Raw genomic sequence first — 20,836 nt, 5'->3', positions numbered from 1 at the left:
GCAGGAGCATCTTGTCCATCTCAAACGCCGGGTTCAGGGCGGGCCCGTAGAGGCCATGATTAATTGCAGCTAGTTGGGAGGCCCAGTAATACCGTTTAATGTCCGGGAGGGCGACCCCTCCATCGTACCACGGGAGCGTCAATTTAGCCAGAGCAATGCGCGGCCTTCCGTCCCAGAACAGGCGCCGCTGGAGGCCCTCCACCTCACGGAAGTAGCGTGCCGGGACCAAGTCCATAGTGTTCTGGAGGGCGTACAGGAAGCGCGGCAGGGACATCATTTTAAACAAGGCCGCTCGGCCGAGCGGCGAAAGCGGCAGACGCCGCCAGCGCACCACGTCCTCCTTCAAGCGCTGGAGGGGGGGTAGCAAATTCCGCTCGTAGCGGGCCTCCGGGTCGAGAGTGATATATATACCCAGGTACCGAAAACCCTGGGAGGCAATCTGGATCGGACAGTCCCGTGGTAGGACCGGAGCCTCCCCGGAAAGCACATAGACACAGGATTTCGCCCAGTTGATGACCAGGCCTGAGTTGCGACCGAATGAGCGCAAAACATCAACCAGGACGATCAGTGATTTACGCGGGGAGGCGAGATACAGAAGGATATCGTCCGCATAGAGGGACACGCGGTCCTCATGCTCGGGGGTCCAGCGGAGACCACGGATAGAAGGGTGCCACCGCAGCCACTCCGCAAGGGGCTCCAGGGCCAGGGCAAACAGGAGAGGCGACAGGGGGCAACCCTGTCGCGTGCCCCGCCCCAGCGCGAATGGGGCCGAGACTCGCCCATTCACCACCACCTGCGCCAACGGGCCCGAATATAGCAATTTGACCCAGCTAATGAAACCCGGGCCAAACCCAAATTTCGCCAGCATCGCCCAGATGTATGGCCACTCAAGCGTATCGAACGCCATGGTGGCGTCCAAGGACGCCAAGATGGCCGGCTCCCGCACAAATGGGACACGTGCGAGCACCCCGTGTAAGCGCCGCAAATTGAGCGCCGTGTTGCGGTGTGGTATAAAGCCAGATTGGTCCTGGTGGACCAAATCGCCCACCACGCCAACCAACCGGTTGGCCAACACCTTGGCGAGGATTTTGGGCTCCGCGTTCAAGAGCGAAATCGGTCTATAGGATGTGACCCGTTCACGGGGCTTCCCCTCCTTGTGGATCACCACAATTGTGGCCAGACGCTGGTCCGGCGGGAGGGAACCCTGCGAGTGGGCCGCCAGGAACATCGCGCGCAGGTGGGGCGCCAACACATCCGGGCGTAGCTTGTATAGCTCGATGGGAATACCGTTAGGGCCCATGGCCTTGCCGGATGCGACCGAGCGAATAGCCAAGGCAATTTCGTCCGAGGTGGGAGGGGCGTCCAGCGAATCCCTGTCCTCCACCGTAAGGGAGGGCAGTGCGATGTCCCGAAGCAGGGCATGGGAATCTTCCTCCGAGCAGGGGGAAACCGGGGAGTAGACGTCGCGGAAATAATCCGCGAAGCAGGAGACAATGGCTTCCGGCTCGGTGACACACGCACCATCCACACTCTCAATCAAAGGCACCACGCGGCTCGCTCTCTCCCTCTTATCCAACCACGCTATCAATTTGCCAGCCTTATCCCCCACATCATACAATCGCCCCTGCTGCTCTCTACTGAGGCCCCTGGCCGCCTCCGTAACGAGGGCCCGATAGGCCGCCTGCTTTAGGTGTAGAACATGCAACTTGGCGTCTGTTACCCCGCTCCCCAGGTCACCCTCCAGTTCTGCAATCTCGGCCTCTACCCGGGTCACCTCCTCCCGCTCGCGCCGCCGGGCATGGGAGATAAAGGAAAGGGCCTCCCCTCTAAGAACTACCTTAAAAGCCTCCCATAGGGAGATGGCCGAAGGAACCGACCCCACATTCTCGTCGAAATATCGCTGTAAGGATTTGATCAAATCGGCACGAATGGTGGGGTCGCGCAAATACCATGCATTGATTGGGGCCACCCTGCCATCCCCCCTCGGGAAGACATCGAAATGCAACAACAATGGGGAGTGGTCTGAGATACCCCGCGCCAGATGGCGCACCTCCCCCACCCTCCCTGCATGGGCCGCCGGGACAAGGATGTAATCAAGCCGCGAGAGGCTACCATGGGCACCCGAGTGGAAGGTGTACTGTCGCAATGCGGGATGCTTTAATCGCCAGCAATCCACCAGGCCCAGCGTGTCCAAAAGGCCGGGCAGCCACGCCTGTGCCCGGGGGAGGTCCCTAGGGGGATGGCGATCCATGGACCCAGAGGCTACCGCATTAAAGTCCCCTCCAACCACCAGCAGGCCACTCGGAAGGTCCAGAAGGAGGCGCCCCAGGTCCGCAAATGTGGTGGCTTGTAACCCAGGCGGGACGTACACTGATATAAAGATAAACACTCTACCCTCCATTCTTCCCACCAGAACAGTGTAGCGTCCCCTCTCATCATGGCGCACCTCGTCAATCTCCAACGGGAGCGAGTTCTTGATCATAATACCCACCCCCCGCGAGCCCGAAGTGAAGCCGGAATGGGCCGCCAAACGATACCCCCGCCGATTCATTGCATGAAAGGAGTTACCTATAAGGTGCGTCTCCTGCAGGAAGACAACATCTGGAGAAATACGTTTTAAGTACTGCAGGACCACACCACGCTTAATCCTATCCCCCAGGCCGTTAACATTCCATGACAACACAGTCAAATCCCTACCCCCCATCATACGTCAAAACAATCGGTCGTCCCCCACCGAGCATCTTAAAAACAACAACACAGTAGCGGGTTTGCCTTGCGGTACGAACAAACAACACACCCCCCCCACCCCCCGGTCCCAACAGAACTCCCCCCTCCCTGCACCCCTGCATGAGCCCAGACAGCCCCCCCAAAGTGCAGTGTGCCTGTCGCCCCATAGCTAAATACTAACTAGTCCCCCAGAGGAGGAGGGAAGCCCCCAACAGACCCCGCACGACCTCCATAGGAGGGGAACATACGCAATCAATAAATGGTGAAGGAACAACGTCCAGAGCAAGGCCTATTCAGTCACCCCTCAATTCTGATCCGGCGGGCCCTCCTCGCCAGCCGCGCCCCCCCCACCCCCCCGGCCCCGATCTCCAGGCAGAGTGTCCAACCAGTCCCCAGCCGCCTCGGGCCGGTCGAAGAAGTGCGTGCGACCATCCACCTCTACCCTCAGCTTAGCTGGAAAGAGCATTGAGTACTTGAGGTTCAGGTCCCTTAGGCGACGTTTAACACCAAGAAAGCTCTGTCTCTGCTTCTGGACCGCCGGAGTAAAGTCTGGGTAGAAATGTACCTCCATGTTGTCAATCTTGACCGGTCCCTGTTGCCTGGAGGTCTGGAGGATAGCATCTCTGTCCCGAAAATTAAAAATCCGGGCAATGAGAGGCCGCGGCGGGGCACCGGTCTTAGGTCTGCCCCCGGGGACCCGGTGAGCACGCTCCACCGCAAAAAATTTACTCAGCCCCCGGGGCTGGAGATGGGTCAGGATCAAGTCTTCCACGAAAAGATCCGCCGCCTCCGCCTCTCGTCCCTCCGGCACCCCCACAATACGGACATTATTCCTCCGGGCCCGACCCTCGGAATCCTCCAGTCGCCGGTCCATCAGGGCGCTCACCTGGCCAAGCCGGCGCACCTCCTTCTGGAGGGCCACCACGTCTGTCGTGAGGCTCGTTGTGGTGTGGGCCAGGGAGTCGACTCGGTCGTTCGTTTTGGACAAGTCCGCCCTCACAAGGCTCACATCCACCAGGACCGAGTCTATTTTTTGCGCTAAGGTGTCGAAACGCTGGTCCACCGAGGCCTTCATCTCCGCGATGGCGCCCATGACGTCCCGGAGGGTCAGATCCACCGGATGAGCAGATGCCTCCGTCGGGCCCACCGGGGATGCACGCGATGTCTCCGGAGAACCCTTCTGGAGCGTGTAGCGGTCCATACTGTTAGCCTGGTGCGCCGTGCCACGGCGGGTTGTCTTCACCTTCGCCCGGTCGCCATCTTGTTTGGTGGACATGCTGGCTCTTCCACCGTCGTGCCAAGCTCTCCGAACGGGCCGCTATACCAAGTCGCTGGTGCCAGGGGGGGGGGCCGGGGGCGACCACCGAACCGCAGGTCAACCCACCGCAGGCAGGTCAGTCGGGCTCCTGGACAAGACCACACCGCCGCACCCCGCTCCACAACCCGACCCCGCTTGAGAGCAAGGAGGGCGCAAAAGCGAAAGTGAAAGTGCGGGGTACGCGAGTCGCCCAGCCCTGCCCGCCGCTGTTATTCACTTCGTCCCCGGATCGCCCCACTACTCCAATCCGGGGGGCCGGCGAGGAGAAGGCCGCAACCCTCGATCGATGCTCCCACCGGTGTTCGGGGTCCGATTCGAGCCCAAAAAACGGGTGGCGCCTCAGCTCGGGTTCCCCGACACAGTCCCCTCAACAAGGACAGGATATCGCCAGGATTAATTCAGGAGGTCGCGGAGGTCCTCGGGAGCCTCGCACCTACGCGGCCATCTTGGTTGCGCGCTAGGCTCCCCTTCTCTATTTCTTTTGACGCATCTTGCTGAAGAAGCGGCAAAACTGGATAACATTTATCTATCACTAGTTTACATTGTCTTTGCAACTGCTCACTCATCTGTTCCTCTTCATTATCTTGAAACTGCAAAGCAGCTTGCATTATCGAGATACCCTTTTCTTTTTTATTTCTTTTTGCCAATTTAATTTCCTTCTGTTTGGCTTCCTTACGCCATAGGCGGAAAGAGTCAAACATTGCCGGCCGGGCTTTCTTCTTAAAGAGTTTAACCTCTAGATTATCCAGAATCTCTGTGTCGAAACTACCGTATTGGGGCCACTTTAAGTCACCATCTTTTCTGGTGTAACGGATCCATACTTCATTATATGTGAGTGGGCCTATGCCATGTTTTACATATAATTCATAAGTTGGAGTTCCAATTGGGGGAACCGGACACGAGTCCTCCAATCGGGAATCCCTATTATAACCAAGACAAAACAAATTTCCAAGTATACTAGAACCAGGCATCTTCGCTCTCTAGTCTAGTTTCAAACTTCAAAGGATTATCGAATACGATAGTCTCGTGAATACACGAGTCCCTTGGTTTTGGCGCTTGCAAGTTCCAAATCAAAAGATCCCAAGGGGATATCAAACCAAGTAATCAAACTAAGGACTGGGAGACGCTCCACTTATACTTAACTGAGGTATCGATGACGTCACCAGAAGACTCGTTTATCGTTTCGCTCTACCAATTCATCAAGGGTCCAAAACAGGGCGATAGTCAGGGCAGCAGTCCTTTGTAGCCGTTGGGACGCGGAGAACCTCGCAGCAAAGACTTTCGGACCACGTCGACATACAGGGGTCGATGAAGTGGCGGCCTTCCTCCAGAATTTTCACACGAAGCTCCTCACGAACCTCTGGCTTGGACCGGTAACGCTGAAATCGCCCCAAGTTGGGCGCCAACTGAAGTACTGGGTTTTTCGGAACCCAGCGGTGCCAGGGAACACACCCGAAGACTTCGAGTTCTTCCTGTTTCAGACTACAGAAACACAGAGTCTTCTTGGTGAAGTCAAAGATCGTATTTATTGGCTGCAGCCAGTGACAGGTATCCTAGAAGTACAACACGTGTATATTCTCAGGAGACTGCTCCCTTACGAAAACCAGCCTTCTCCTTATATACCAAATATTATGCTTTAGGCAAACATTCCTCGTTTTACGGTATGATCATTCACATGCATTCATTACAAAGGAAAAGACAGAGTCATAATGGCAAGTACATATTTCAGTTCGTTCAGCCCTTAATCAATTACCCGGCAAAGCTTAGCGCCTTCATCAGATATCGACGGACACCCAATAAAAACGGGCACCTCCTCCTCGTAAAACGGGTCATAAAGAGGGAAACAGGGGCAGGTGTGTAGAAGATTAGGCATGGTTTGTGTGTGATGAAAGGTTTCGTGATATGCTGGGCCCTGATACTAATCTCATTCGGCCGCGGGAAGGGAACTGACCGAACAGGTTTGGCCTTAGGCAGCGGAGTCAGTTCACCCAGGTCACCGAGGAGTCAGCGAAGGTGTGTGTGTCCTTCAGACCCATGCTTGGCCGTAGTCCTGTTGCCTATGAGAGGGCAATCACAAAATGGCTGTCGTCCTAAAATGGAGCTCGAGGTATTAGGACAGAAACTCTGATTCCAGGCGATCGCGTCACTAGAGTGTGACGCAAATGCTTGTGCATAGTATCCTAAACATTCTCGGTCTGTTGATAAAGAAATAGTCATGTCCAGATACGTGGTTCCGAAATGTACAGTACCACAGGATAATATCCTCATCCCCAGAAATGGGATGGGGGTATTATTCCAAAGTGTTAGACACCTTCCACGACATGTTTTGATAAAGCCAAACCATAGTTACCATAACCGTTTAAGGTTATAAGGCACTTTAAGAGTATATGGTAGGCTATATCATAGAACAGCTATAAGGACATGGTTCCGAAAGCTGCAGACAGACTCAGCTCATGCTAGAGCACCATCTCACATGTTACCAAGCACTCTGCCTCCAGGATTGTTAAGGCCTGCCATAGGAGTGGCTGATAGCAAGGAGTGATTACACGACCATGCCCCAGCTGAGTGATCAGCCAGTTGTGTCATAATGGAAGGCCAGGCCAGGGGTGGCATAATACATGCTGCAGCCCCTGGTAGGCCTAGGGTACACCTATGCCCTGGGTACCTAAGGTACACTGTACAGGGGCCAATAAGGTGATCCTATCCAAATGGGTTATGCACCTAAAGTACATAGTATCAATTTAGAGAGAGAACAGCAGGGCTGTGGGTCTGATTAGCAGGCCCACAGCCACATCTAAGTCGAAAACCAGTAAAGCAAAAGCAAAAAGTGGGGGTGTGTAGGAAGGTGGAATCTGACTATATGGTTGCCCCCAATTTTTTCCTGGTGTTTGAATGGTTTTGACTAGTCTGGCTGGGATCCTGCTATCCAGGACCCCAGCCTATCTGCTTACCCCCTTAAATGATTGGTATGCTTATTAGATGCACTAGTGATTGGATACTGTGGTGCCTTATGAGCCCCTAGTATATGGTACCTTAGGTACCTAGGGCATTGGTACTTCACAGGCCTACCAGGGGCTGCAGCATGTATTATGCCACCCCTGGGAAGCACTCACAATCTGACACCACAGGCCTGCTACTGCAGCCTGTGTGAGGTAGTGTTAGCACTCCTCACTGAGGTATAGGTTCCTATATCTCACCATACACACACATATAAACCTATCAGTCACCCCTATGGTAGGCCCTATCAATCCCAAGGGCAGGGTGCGTGGTTTACTATGTGAGGGGGTGCTTCTGCCTGAGCAGGACCCCTCTGCAGCTGGCAGAGTCTATTCTCTGCTGCTGTTTGTGGATGCGGTTAAACCATATACTCTTAAGTGCATTATAACCTCGCGGTAAAAGCTAACTTTGGAATGACTGCATCAAAACATGTCGTGTTTGGTGTCAAACAACTTGGAATCCTACCCCCACACCAGTAACTGGTGTGGGAGTAGGATCCCACCCTTCTAGAGGGGACGACATGTACACACTGTACTACACGGTAGAAATCATCTAGAGCCCTGGCATCACAAAATGGATGCCACCAGCACAGACACCGGGCTGCCCTCCTGCTGCTGACCGAAACTTGCAGTGGAGGGAGCCCAACAAAGGGTTTCCTGTCACAGGGAGGTATCACCACCTCCCAGACAGGATTTAGTGTATTGGAGCTGGGTGGGTGCACTCTTAGAGTGCTTTGAAGTCCTGCACTGGGGGAGCAGTAGGCTCCTCTGTGCATATGCCAGCTCAAACCGGTTCAGGGGCTACCTGCCCCTGCTCTGGCGCGAAACTGGACAAAGGGAAGTGGGTGTAACCACCCACTACCCTGACCCTCCTAGAGGAGTGGTCATAGAGCTAGTCCCTCCCATCTTTTCACTATAAGATACCACACATTGCCAATGCAATTTAGATTACACCTGAACTACGCTCAACGAAGAAGAATCCTGGCCCTTCAACTTTCTACTATCTTTAGAAGACCGAAGGATCTCCCTTGGAGTCAAGTAGTGACTCCCCTGCTTGGCAGGCACCCAAACTACTGAACTACGGTTGCAAACTTTACCGCTCCCGCCGGAGCCCGAAGTCCCTGCGTCTCCTGAAGCGGATTTCCTGACCTCTCGACGGCCATTTTGAGTCCCCAGCGAAGCTGTGGCATCTGGACCCAATGAGTGATGAGGAACAGCAATACCAGGGAACCGTGCACTGATTTCGAGTGCAAGCCCTAAACTACGTCCAACAAAGTTGTGCTTTGGACCACTTGTTGTCCAAGTCCCGAGCAGGTCTAGTACCGAAGATCAGCGGCCTACCTCGTCCCGAGTGACCGTGGGCTGTTGGTGAACTTTTCCTGCAAAGGCGTCTTCGCGGTTGCTTGCCCATTGGCTAGCGACTCTCCAGAAGACTTCCACATCACCTTCAAGGGCTCGCCTGGTTGCTCTGGGCCTGCCCTCACTTACCCTCGCTGGGTAAGTCCACCGGACCTTGCTGGTCTGATCCATCGACAATCTTCCATCCACACGAGACTTGCAGTTGCCAAGGTTTGATGACTCCAATCCGAGTGCCGACACCGCCAACAGCTTCAGACGTCGTGGGACCTCCGAATCCAGCTGCTGGTCTTCATCGATCCCTCCTGGTCCTCGTGAGCGAAGAGACAAAAAGACATCAGCGACCTGAAGAGACGCGACAGCTGTGGTCATCCATCTTGCTAGCCACCGGTCACTGGCAAGTGACTTTGAACTCTGTCCCCTCAATTTCTAGGTCTTCTGCAACTCCAATCCATCTTCGGATTCCAGCGGACACTTCTCTCGACGACGCAAGCAGCAAGTCTTTCGTGAACTCCATTGAAAACAGCATTGCGACCCGACACCAAAGGACACGTATGCACCCGGCTTCCCTGGGTGAGGTAACTCTTGCATTACGGTGCCCAAGTGTGCATTGGCTCTCGAAGTACTTTCCCTGTAAGTTGTTTGCTTGTTGTCCACTCCGAAGTGCCCTAGAACTGTAAAATACAAACCGCAACATTTGCCATTGAAACGCATTGAAAACCCCGCGTGTGTGTTTAGACACTGCACGCGTCTCCTGTGGGCTGATTACTTACCTGCTAACACTGCAGAAGTGAAGCCCCAGCGATTCCCTAGGCCCTAGGCCTCTTCATATTGCAAGTCGAGTTTGTTAAACCACTATTTTAGTATATGGTCTGGTACGCCCCTAGGGCTACAGCCATATTTGTGCTTAATTTATTGAGAACTGTTGATCTTTTGAATGTTTACCTGGCTCTAATCTCATAAAGAGATTAGTAGAGTATATTTAGAAATAAATACATATATATTTGATATATATACCTGTGTGGTGTCTTTTCATTTGGTAATTCAAGAGATTATAAAGTAAAACAAGCTACTTTACATTCCTCAGAGACTTAGCCTGAAGGCTGCTCTCCACAGCTACCACTAGGATAGCTTTCTTTAAAAGGTTGTCTTTAAACCTATCTACCAAGAGTCGAATTGGACTGGTGCAAGGTGGCCACTATAACTAGTGACCAGCATATGCCAGGCCAACTTCTCACAGGGTGAACATAGAAAGCAGACCCTACTCTCCTACACCGGGGACGAACTGCGACACTTACCCACCGGAGAGCGACGCTCACGTGACATCGGAGAAAGGCGAGGACGACAACCACGGCCGGACCTGAAACCGTCTGTCAAAGCAGACCGAGGGGAGGACATCGACCTGGAGAGACGCAACGGGAGAGGTTTCATTTGGCGCTCCCGCCACGACTTCGGCTTCAACTTCTGGCACGCCGCACAATCTGAGGAGCCATGATCCTCCCCCAAATACCACATGCAAATGAGGTGAGGGTCCGTCACCGACATAAGACGCCCACAAAACGTGCAAGATTTAGAACCCGAAGGCATTTGCACACTGTTTCTACCAAAAAAGAATTGAAGAAAGAGGGCCTTAAACAGTCCCGCAGCAAGAAACTGATCCGCGTTGCAGGCAGAAAAGGAAAAAACTGACGTGGGCGTGCCTGGGCGGGTCTTATGTGACCTCGCTGACGTCACGTACACGAACGACACCTGGGCAGAGTCGCGTGATGTCACCCCGCCCCGGCGCACATAGATGCTGTGGCAAAAAGTTTCCGGATCCAGTCTCTCGCCTGGGGATAATTCTACGTGAAGGAATCTGCGGCTAGTAGTCTCTATCAGATCTTAGAAATCAGTTTGCAGAAGGGGGAGGATGGGTGGGGCGGTAAGGAATCTATCACTAGCAAAGGTAAGTAACCTGTTCATCTAAAAGAAACACGTACTGATAGATTCCTTACCTTAGAATAGATATCCCAGAAATACCAACCCCGGTGGAGGGTCTGCGAACAAAGATCACACCAGAAGTCCCAAAGAACAGGACGGCCAAAGAAGCAGTCTCTTCGGACTTGGCTGTCAAGGCAGGAATGCTTAGCTAAAGTGTGCAGCGAGGCCCATGTAGTTGCCTGACAGATATGTTGCAAAAGGACACAACGTCCCAACGCCGTAGTGGCAGCCGTCGCCCTGGTAGAATGGGCGTGAAGCCCCAATGGAGGCTCCTTCTTTGCCAGAGAATAACAGGCTTCAATACACAAGACGACCCATCGGGAGATAGTCCGCTTGTGTACGGCCCGACCCTTCTTGGCGCCAATGTAGCCAACAAAGAGGTGGTCATCCACCCAGAAATGTTGTGTGCGCATCCGTCACCACTACATGCTCCGGTTGGGGTAGGGAGAGGGATCTGCCACTGACCCAATCGTGGTCCGTGAGCCACCACTGCAACTGTCTTGCAGTGCCCTCCGAGATCAGGACGTGGTCGGACAGGTCCCACTGCAGAGCACGCATATGCCATCTAGCATGCGGCACCAGCAGGATGCGGGAGGCCATTAGACCCAGCAGCCGCAGCACCAACCTTACCGAAACTCTGGATAAAGGCTGAAAGATCTGAATCAGAGCCTGAATATCCCGAACCCGCTGTTCTGGAGGATAGACCCGAAACAGCGCCGAGTCCAGAACCGCTCCAATGAAAAGAAGCTTCTGGGAGGGACTCAGATGCGACTTCAGCACATTGATGGAGAACCCCAGCAAATGCAGGAGGTCTGCCAGGGGCGAGCCCGCCTTCAACAACCAGTCGTCGAGATAGGGGAAGACTGGAACCCCTAATCTGCGCAGATGAGCTGCGACCACCGCCATCACTTTCGTGAACACCCGAGGGGCACGGGTGAGGCCGAAGGGGAGCACGGTAAACTGAAAGTGCTCATGGCCTACCGTGAACCGCAGGTAACGCCGGTGGGCCGGCAGGACGGGGGATGTGGAAATATGCGTCCTGGAAGTCCAACGCTACCATCTAGTCTCCAGGGCAGCCAGCTAAGGTGAGCATGTTGAACTTCTCCTTCCGGAGGAAGGCGTTGACGCTCCTGAGGTCCAAGATAGGGCGTAGGCCCCCTTTGCCCTTCTTGGGAACCAGAAAGTAGTGGGAGTAACAACCCCAACCTACTTCTGGGCCAAGAACGCGCTCGATGGCCCCCTTGGCCAAGAGGGCCGTAACTTCCTCCTGCAGAAGTTGCAAGTGATCCCCCGACATGTGGTGGTCCTGCGGTGGCATGGCTAAAGGGGTCGCCTCGAAGGGGAGGGAGTAGCCCCTTCGGACGATTTACAACACCCACCTGTCTGACGTGATGGTACGCCAGTGGAGCAGGTGATGGCGAACTCTGCCTCCCACTGGCCTGGAATGGGCCTGAAAGGTCGGACTAGGAAGGCTATGAGGCAGATGCTGCGGGGGCAGATGTGGGCTGACCGGCTCTCTGTCCCCCTGCTCCGCCTCTGTGGAATCCCCGTCCGCGTTGAAGCTGGTTCTGCGGCCTGTGGCTAGACGGACGTGCGGGGCGCCCATTCCTTGGCCATAAAAGGGGCGAAAAGCAAAGTTTGCGGGCGCGGGGCCGAGAGGCCCAAGGACTTGGCTGTAGCCCTGGAGTCCTTAAAGCGCTCCAGCGCACTATCCGCCATCGAAGGGCATGTCCATGAGGGTGCTCTGGGCATCCCCTGAAAAATTTGTGGACCTCAGCCAGGCGTGACGACGAATCGCCACAGTCGACACAATCGCTCTACCCAGTGAGTCCGTGGTGTCGAGTCCACATCGAATGGAGTGCCGTGCTGCATCCTGTCCCTCAGCAAGAGCCTGGGCGAGCCGTGTCCGGGCCTCCTACGGACACTGGGGCAGCACGTCCGCCACCATATCCCACAAGGAGTGGGTGTAACGGTCCAAAAGGCACGCGGTATTAATGGACCGCAACCCCAAACTGAGGGAGGAAAACAACTTCTTCCCAAACTGTTCCAACCTTTTGGATTCCTGATCTGGAGGAGCGGACGGGAAGGCAGTCTGGGATATAGAGGCCTGGATAATCAGGCTCTGAGGGGTGGGGTGCACTGACAGAAAGCTGGGGTCGCCCGTAGCAGGGCGGTGGCGCCGGGCCACATTCCGGTCCACAGGAGTGACTGTGGAGGGCTTGGACTAGGTGCCCATCAGAACGTCAGTGAGTGCTTCATTGAACTGCAGTAGAGGCTCCGAAGAGCTTACTGGCGGTTGAAGCACCTCAGTGAGGAGGTTAGTCCTCAAGGCCGCTGCAGGGAGCTCCAGGTTAAGGGCTTCGACAGCCCTGCGTAGCACCACAGAATAGGTTGCACCCTCCTCCGTAGCCACGGAGAGATGAAGCCAGTGTCAGGTGAAGTATCGAGACCACTGGCATCCCCCAGCTCTTCTGCCCAGTCCTGATTAAACTGGCACTGCTGTGCCAGAGGGTCCTCAGACCCCTCTCAGTCGTCCCCATCATCCGACGCCTGGTAGACAGGGTGAAAGGACAGAGCCGGTCGGTAGATGAATTGCTCATCCATCAGCACCGGAGACGGCGCCGCTCCGATGCCGGACCCGGACTAAAACTGGGGACGACGTCGTCCTAAGACGGCACCATAGGGGTCGGCGCCGGCGGAGGGGTCGTAAGGTCAACCGGCGTCGAGCAGGATCCAGGCCTGGATCCCACGGGGGCCTGCGGCATCGGGACCGAAGTCGACGACAGCACCGGGGCCGAAGCCGCCGGCTCGCAAGGCCTCCCAAGCAGACCCACGGGGCCCCGAAGGCGCGCCGACAGGCTGCGACGGCAGAGCGAGACTCCTCATGGCCACAAGGAAGTCTCGAACCTCGTCCGGAGTCGCGTTAGGCCCAGGGACCGGAGGGTATGGGGCCGGACGCGACTCCGGCGGCTCAGACGGAGCCGTGCGGGTGGTGCCACCCGAACCCTCAGCCGAGTCGCGTGACCGGCGAGGGGAGTCAGAAGAGCGATGTCGCCTCTTCGACTTCTTCTCACTGTGCCTCGACTTACCTGAATGTGAGGATTTTGAACCCGATGAGCGGTGAGGACTTCGGCTCCGCGACCAGTCCCTCGACCGGGACCTCGAGCTGCGCGGAGACGACTGCCGGAGCTCAAGGAGCTTGTGGGACCGCTCCCGCCTAGCCTTCGAGGTCAAGGACCGGCAGTCGGGGCACGACTGGGCATCATGGTCGGCCCCAAGGCAGTAGAGACACCGATGGTGGTGATCCGTGACCGACATCAGTCGGTTACAGGCGTCGCACGTCTTGAAACCGGGCATCCCTACCGGCACCAGGAGTCGAAGTCGACTCGAAAGATGAACCAAAAAAGTCCAAAAAGTTTAGTCAAAAAGTGACTAAAGGGCATGCTCTTCCCGGGTCTGTGCTTACTGGCGCGGAAAAAAGAACTGACGTCAGCGCGCGAGGGCGGCGTCTAAGTACTCCGACAACATCATCCTGGCGAACACGACGCCGGACGCGGAGCCGCAGACGAAGCCTAGTGACACGCAAGGGTATTGCTGACGAAAAATCTTTCCGGATCCAGCCTGACGCCTGGGGATATTCTAAGGTAAGGAATCTAACTAACGTGTTTCTTTCAGATAGGCCCGTAGCAAGGATCGGATCCGCGTTGCACGCAGAAAAGGAAAAAAACGGGGCGGGTCTTATGTGACCTCGCTGACGTGGACGACGCCTGGGCAGAGTCGCGTGATGTCGCCCTGGCGCGCAGGGATGCTGTGGCAAAAAGTTTCCAGATCCAGTCTCACGCCTGGGGATAATTCTACGTGAAGGAATCTGCAGCTAGTAGTCTATCAGATAATGCTCGCGGCTTACCGTGAACAGCAGGTAAAACCGGGCATCCGGCATGACGGGGATGTGAAAATACGCGTCCTGCAAGTCCAACGCTACTATCCAGTCTCCAGGATCGAGGGCAGCCAAGACCTGAGCCAGTCAACATCTTGAACTTATCCTTCCGGAGGAAGCGATTGACGTTCCTTAGGTCCAAGATGGGGCGCAGGCCCCCTTTGTCCTTCTTGCGGACCAGAAAGTAGTGGAAATTAACAGCCACGTCCTACTTCTGGCCCAGGAACGAGCTTGATGGCCCCCTTGGCCAAGAGGGCCGTAACTTCCTGCTGGAGAAGCAGCAAGTGATCCCCCAACATGCGGTGGCACCGAGGTGGCATGACGGGAGGGGAGGACTGAAGGGGAAGAGAATAACCCCCACGGATGATCTGCAACACCCACTTGTCCGATGTGATATAGCGCCAGTGGTGGAGGTGGTGACGGATCCGGCCACCCACCGGCGTGGTGTGCTCCACAAAGCTCGGATTAGGAAGGTTTGGAGGTAGAAGCAGCAGGGTCGGAGGTGGACTGTGTAGGAGAGTAGGGTCTGCTTTCTATGTTCACCCCCACTTTTTGCTTTTGCTTCACTGGTTTTCGACTTAGTTGTGGCTGTGGGCCTGCCAATCAGACCCACAGCCCAGCTGTCCTCTCTCTAGATTCATACTATGTACTTTAGGTGCATAACCCAATTGGTAAGGATCACCTTATTGCCCCTGTATAGTGTACCTTAGGTACCCAGGGCATAGGTGTACCCTAGGCCTACCAGGGGCTGCAGCATGTATAATGCCACCCCTGGCTGGCCTTCCATTATGACACAACTGGCTGATCACTCAGCTGGGGGCAAGGTCGTGTAATCACCCCTTGCTTAGGTGTAGTATTCCTATACCTATCTTATATATAGACACATGTGTACCTATCAGCCACCCCTATGGCAGGCCTTAACAATCCAGGAGGCAGAGTGCTTGGTAACATGTGAGATGGTGCTCTAGCATGAGCTAAGCCTGTCTGCAGCTTTCGGAACCATGTCCTTATAGCTGTTCTATGATATAGCCTACCATATACTCTTAAAGTGCCTTATAATCTTAACAGTTATGGTAACTATGGTTTGGCTTTATCAAAACATGTCGTGTAAGGTGTCTAACACTTTGGAATACTACCCCCATACCATTTCTGGCAATGAGGATATTATTCCCCCCTTCTAGAGGGAGAAGACATGTTGAAACCACCTTACCCGGTTAAAGTTAACCAGAGCCCCAGCATCACAAAATGGATGCTGCTGCCACAGACACAAGTCTGACCTCCTGCTGCTGGGAGTCCTTCCAGCGAGGGAGGCTTGGACAATAGGTTTCCTGCCTTGGGAGGTGCGAGCACCACCCCAGACAGGACATAGTGTATTGGGGCAGGGAGGGATGAAAGAAACTAGACACTGCCTGGGGCACACAAGGTGTCCCATGCATAGTCCAGTTCAAACCGGCGCTGGGGCACTACAGCCCCAGCTCTGGCGCGAAACTGGACAAAGGAAAGGGGGTGTAACCACTCCCCTTCCTGGTCCCACCCATAGGAGGGACCTTGCAGGTAGCCCAGCCCACTAGCCCAGTATATCAGTAGGTAGCTGAGCCCTGCAAGATTAGATTATCCTGAATCTGCAACTTGAACAGAAACTCTGGACCTTCGACATTCGACCTCAGGAAGAAGACTGAAGAATCTCCCTTGTGGCCAAGGAGTGCCCACCCTGGGTAACCAGGAACCATCCAGCGACCGCTGCTTGCTTTGCGACTGATCCTACGAGGGACGACTGCAGAGACTGACCAGCGCCGAGACTTCCAGACACCTCTGAACCAGATCCACCTCTACAGCGAAGCTGAGACCCGTGGAGGCGACGAGGGACGTGGGACCGGCGACTTGGGAAAAGTGGCTAGTAACTGACTAGCGCGACTTCTGAGGCTTCCTCGAGGCTGTGCTTGGGGAATTGAGAAGCCCCCATCCCGAGCACCATCTGCAAAGAAGATCAGCTCCCCACACTTCATGTGTTCTGCGTGGGGCCCTTCTGCACCTGAGTTGCTCGACGTGTTGTCCGGTTGCTGGCCCGTTGGTTAGGGACCTCTGCGACGACGAACCTTTGATTTCACCTTGCTGGACCGGCTCCTCCAGGCTGGCACTCGCTCCTCTGTGAAAGAGAAGCACCCCAGACCTTCCTGGTCTGCACCAGAAGCAAGTCCTCCATTCTGCGTGGGTTCCGCTTGCCAAGGCTTGTTGGGTCCTAACTCGACATCGAAGCCGCCGACAGCAAGAGCCTTCATGGGACAGCTCGCCCCCTAGTCGTCTTCGACACCTCCTGGTACCCGTGGCTGCTGCGACAAGCTTCACCTCTTCACCTGCATCTGCACGACATCGCCTGGTTCCTTCCCGGCTCCTGGCTGGTGACCTAGACTCTGTCCCTTCTGCTTGCAGGTATCCTTCCTTCTTGATTCCATCCTTGGGATCCACCGGACACTCTTCACTGACTGCCTGTCAGCAACTTTCCTTCAGGCATCCATAGGACTCAAAATCCTAACTTAAGTCTGTCTTAAGTCTGTCTTAAGTTTGTCTTAAGTCTGTCTTAAGACTGTCTCAAGTCTGTCCTAAGTCTGTCTTAAGTCTGTCTTAAGTTTGTCTTAAGACAAACTTAAGACAAAATCCTAACTTCTGTGAATACCAAAAGTAGTAAGTTTAGGATTTTGTCTTAAGTTAGTTCTGTGAATCGGGCCCCAGGTCTCGAACTCCTAGCTATCCCAGAAGTGTCCTAAAACTGTTAATTTCTAATAACTATGATTTCTATCGACTTTTACGCATTACGCGTGAGTGTTTCCACTCTGCACTTGAATCCCGTGGGCCTCCTACTTCCTCACTGTTGCTAGTGCAGTGTAGCCCCAGCGATTCCCTAGGCCTAGGCCTATCCTATTTCCGCGAGAGTGGCTCTTATACCACTTAGTTAGTATATGGTTTGCGTGGCCCCTAGGGCCTAACTGTATTACTTACCTGTGTGACTTAATGTATGCTTAAATAAGACTGTGTTGTACTTACCTCGAATCTCATAAAGAGTGCTGAGGGTTTGACTAGAATAAATACATTCTATTTTTATATATATCTGTTGTGGTGTCCTTTCATTTGGTATTCAAGCGATTACGTATGGTATAACAGCTGACTTCACATGCCATACAGAGTTTAGCCTAAGACTGCTCTTGTCCATGCTACCACTAGGATAGCTGGTCTATAAGGTTGACTTTACAACCAATCACTATAAGGGTTGTTTGGACTGATACAAGGTGTACACTAGAATTAGTGACATCATATCAGGCCAACTTCTCACAGGGCCGCCTCGAAGGGGAGGGAGTAGCCCCTTCGGACGATTTGCAGCACCCACCTGTCCGAAGTGATGGAACGCCAGTGGAGCAGGTGATGGCGAACTCTGCCTCCCACTGGCGTGGAATGGGCCTGAAAGCGCGGACTAGGAGGGCTTTGAGGCGGATGCTGCTGGGGTGGATGTGGATGGACCGGCACGTTGTCCCCCTGTACCGCCTCGGCGGAATCCACGTCCGTGACCGCGTGGTGGTTCGTTCTGCGGCCTGTGGCTAGGCGGACGTGAGGGGGCGCCCCTTCCTTGGCCACGAAAGGGGCGAAAAGCGAAAGTTTGTGGACGCGGGGCCGAGAGACCTAAGGACTTGGCCGTAGCCCTAAAGCGGTCCAAGGCACTGTCCGCTTTGTCGCCGAAGAGGCGACTGCCATCAAAGGGCATGTCTATGAGGGTGCTCTGGACATCCCCGGAAAAAGTCGTGGACCACAGCCAGGCGTGACAACTAAGCGCCACTGTGGACGACATTGCCCTGCCTAGCGAGTCCGCTGTGTCCAAACCACATTGGATGGCATACCGCGCTGCATCCCGCCCCTCGGCAAGAGCCTGGGCGAGCCGCGTCCGGGCCTCCTCCGGAAACAGGGGCAGCAAGTCCTCCACCATATCCCACAGAGAGTGGGAGTAACGGTCCAAAAGACAAGAGGTGTTAATAGACCGCAGCCCTAAACTAAGGGAGGAAAACAGCTTTTTACCAAACTGCTCCAGTCTCTTGGGGGAGCGGACGGGAAGGAGGTCTGGAAGTAGAGGCCTGGACAACCAGGCCCTCAGACGTGGGGTGTTGGGACAGAAAACTGGGGTCGCTCGGTGCAGGGCGGTGGCGCCGGGCCACGTTCCGGTCCACAGGCGGTACTGTGGAGGGCTTGGACCAGGTGCCTTTCAGAACGTCCATCAGTGCTTCGCTAAACGGCAGCAGAGGCTCAGAGGAGCTTGCTGACGGTTGGAGCACTTCAGTGAGGAGGTTAGTCCTCACGGCCACAGTAAGGAGCTCTAGCCCAAGGGCTTTGGCCGCCTTACGCAACGCCACAGTAAAGGTAGCATCTTCCTCCGAAGCCACAGTCGGAGGAGAGAAGAAGAAAACAAGTTACTTACCTGTAACTTTGGTTCCCCAGTATTGGTAACTTTCATAGATTCTCATGCTTTGTATCATTCCCCGTCGTCGGAATGGGAGCCTCGGTAAATAAAAAATATATATCATAACCATAGAAACAAAAGAGAAAAAAGGCATAGGCCTCATCTGATTTTGTAGTAAATCACCCTCTTTGTGTAAAAGAGCCCAAACTTTTGCCAGGACCAATCAGCACAGCCTCACCCCTTGGAACCTTCCTGAGAGAGCTTAGAGCCTCAGATTTTCGTAGCCGTTGTGCAAACAGCCACTACCTCGGTAAACCGGCAGAACTTTCCCAGGGGAGGTGGGTGGGCGCATGAGAATCTATGAAAGTTACCAATACTGGGGAACCAAAGTTACAGGTAAGTAACTTGTTTTCTTACCCCAGTATTGGAACTTTCATAGATTCTCATGCTTTGTATCAGAATAGTTAGCAGTAAATACTAAAGCACATTTTGGTAGACACTTGGCCTTACATAACCATCTCAGTTTACAGTAACAACCAGTACATGGTAATCAAGAAAAAACAATCATTACTGAACCAAATGTGCTTACCAGGATGGAGGGATTGTCGGGAAAGCTCACCTCTAAATTAAAAAGATTCCTGAGGACTGCTTGACCAACAGCCGCGTCATCTCGTCCCACCGACTCCAGGCAGTAGTGCTTCGTGAAGGTGTGTAGAACAAGTTACTTACCTTCGGTAACGATGTATCTGTAAGAAACATTAGTTAGTTAGATTCCTCACCTTAGAATATCCCCAGGCGTCAGACTGGATCCGGAAGATGTTTCGTCAGCAATACCCCTTGCGCGTCGCTAGGCGTCGTCTGCAGCTCCGCGTCCGTCGTCGGCGTCGTGCGCCGGGATGACGTCGGAGTACTTAGACGCCGCCCTCGCGCGCTGACGTCAGTTCTTGTACATAGCCTTCCGCGCCAGGAACGCAGAGCCATGCAAAGACCGACACTGGTGCCAAAAATAAAATCTAGGGGCCTGAAAGGACAACCTTAACCCTAGATGTCAGTTCGCAGAACGGGGAGGATGGGTGGGTCGGTGAGGAATCTAACTAACTAATGTTTCTTACAGATACATCGTTACCGAAGGTAAGTAACTTGTTCATCTGAAAGAAACACGTTAGTTAGATTCCTCACCTTAGAATAGATACCCAAGCAATACCATCCCCGGTGGTGGGTCTGCGAACCAAGATCACACCAGAAAGTCCTGGAGGACAGAACGGCCAAAGAAGCCATCCCTCCGGACTTGGCTGTCAAGGCAATAATGCCTGGCAAACGTGTGTAGCGAAGCCCACGTCGCCGCCTGACAGATGTCCTGCAAAGGGACACCCCTTCCCAAAGCAGTAGTAGCCGCTGTGGCCCGAGTGGAGTGGGCGCGCAGCCCAACAGGAGGGTCCTTTTTAGCCAAAGAGTAACAAATTTTGATGCACAAAACGACCCACCGAGAGATGGTCCGTTTGTGCACAGCTTTCCCCTTCTTAGCACCCACGTATCCAACGAAAAGTTGGTCGTCCACCCGGAACTGCTTAGTGCGGTCCAAATAAAAGGAGAGCGCACGTTTTGGGTCCAGACGGTGGGGCCTCTCTTCCTCTTTGGAAGGATGCGGAGGCGGAAAGAAGGTGGGCAAGGTGACAGACTGCCCAAGATGAAATGGAGTCACCACTTTCGGAAGAAAGGAGGGACGAGGCCGAAGGACAACCTTGTCCGGATGAACAGACCGAAAAGGAGGCTGTGAAGATAAAGCCTGGAGCTCACTCACCCGTCTAGCCGAGGTGATGGCTACCAGAAAAGCAGTCTTAAGAGTCAGAAGACGAAGAGGACAATTGTGAAGAGGCTCGAAGGGAGCGCACATCAGGAATGTCAAGACAAGATTCAAGTCCCACTGAGGCATTACAAAAGAGACAGGAGGGAACGTGTGAGTAATGCCTTTTAGAAAGCGTGTAACTACAGGGGACTTGAAAAGAGAAGGCTGATCAGGAAGCCGCAAGAAGGCAGAGATGGCAGCAAGATAACCTTTCAGGGTGCCCAGGGCAGAGCCC

Source organism: Triturus cristatus, chromosome 11, assembly GCF_964204655.1.
Source record: "Triturus cristatus chromosome 11, aTriCri1.1, whole genome shotgun sequence".
Lineage (NCBI taxonomy): Eukaryota > Metazoa > Chordata > Amphibia > Caudata > Salamandridae > Triturus > Triturus cristatus.
Note: the sequence above shows the minus strand (reverse complement) of the source record.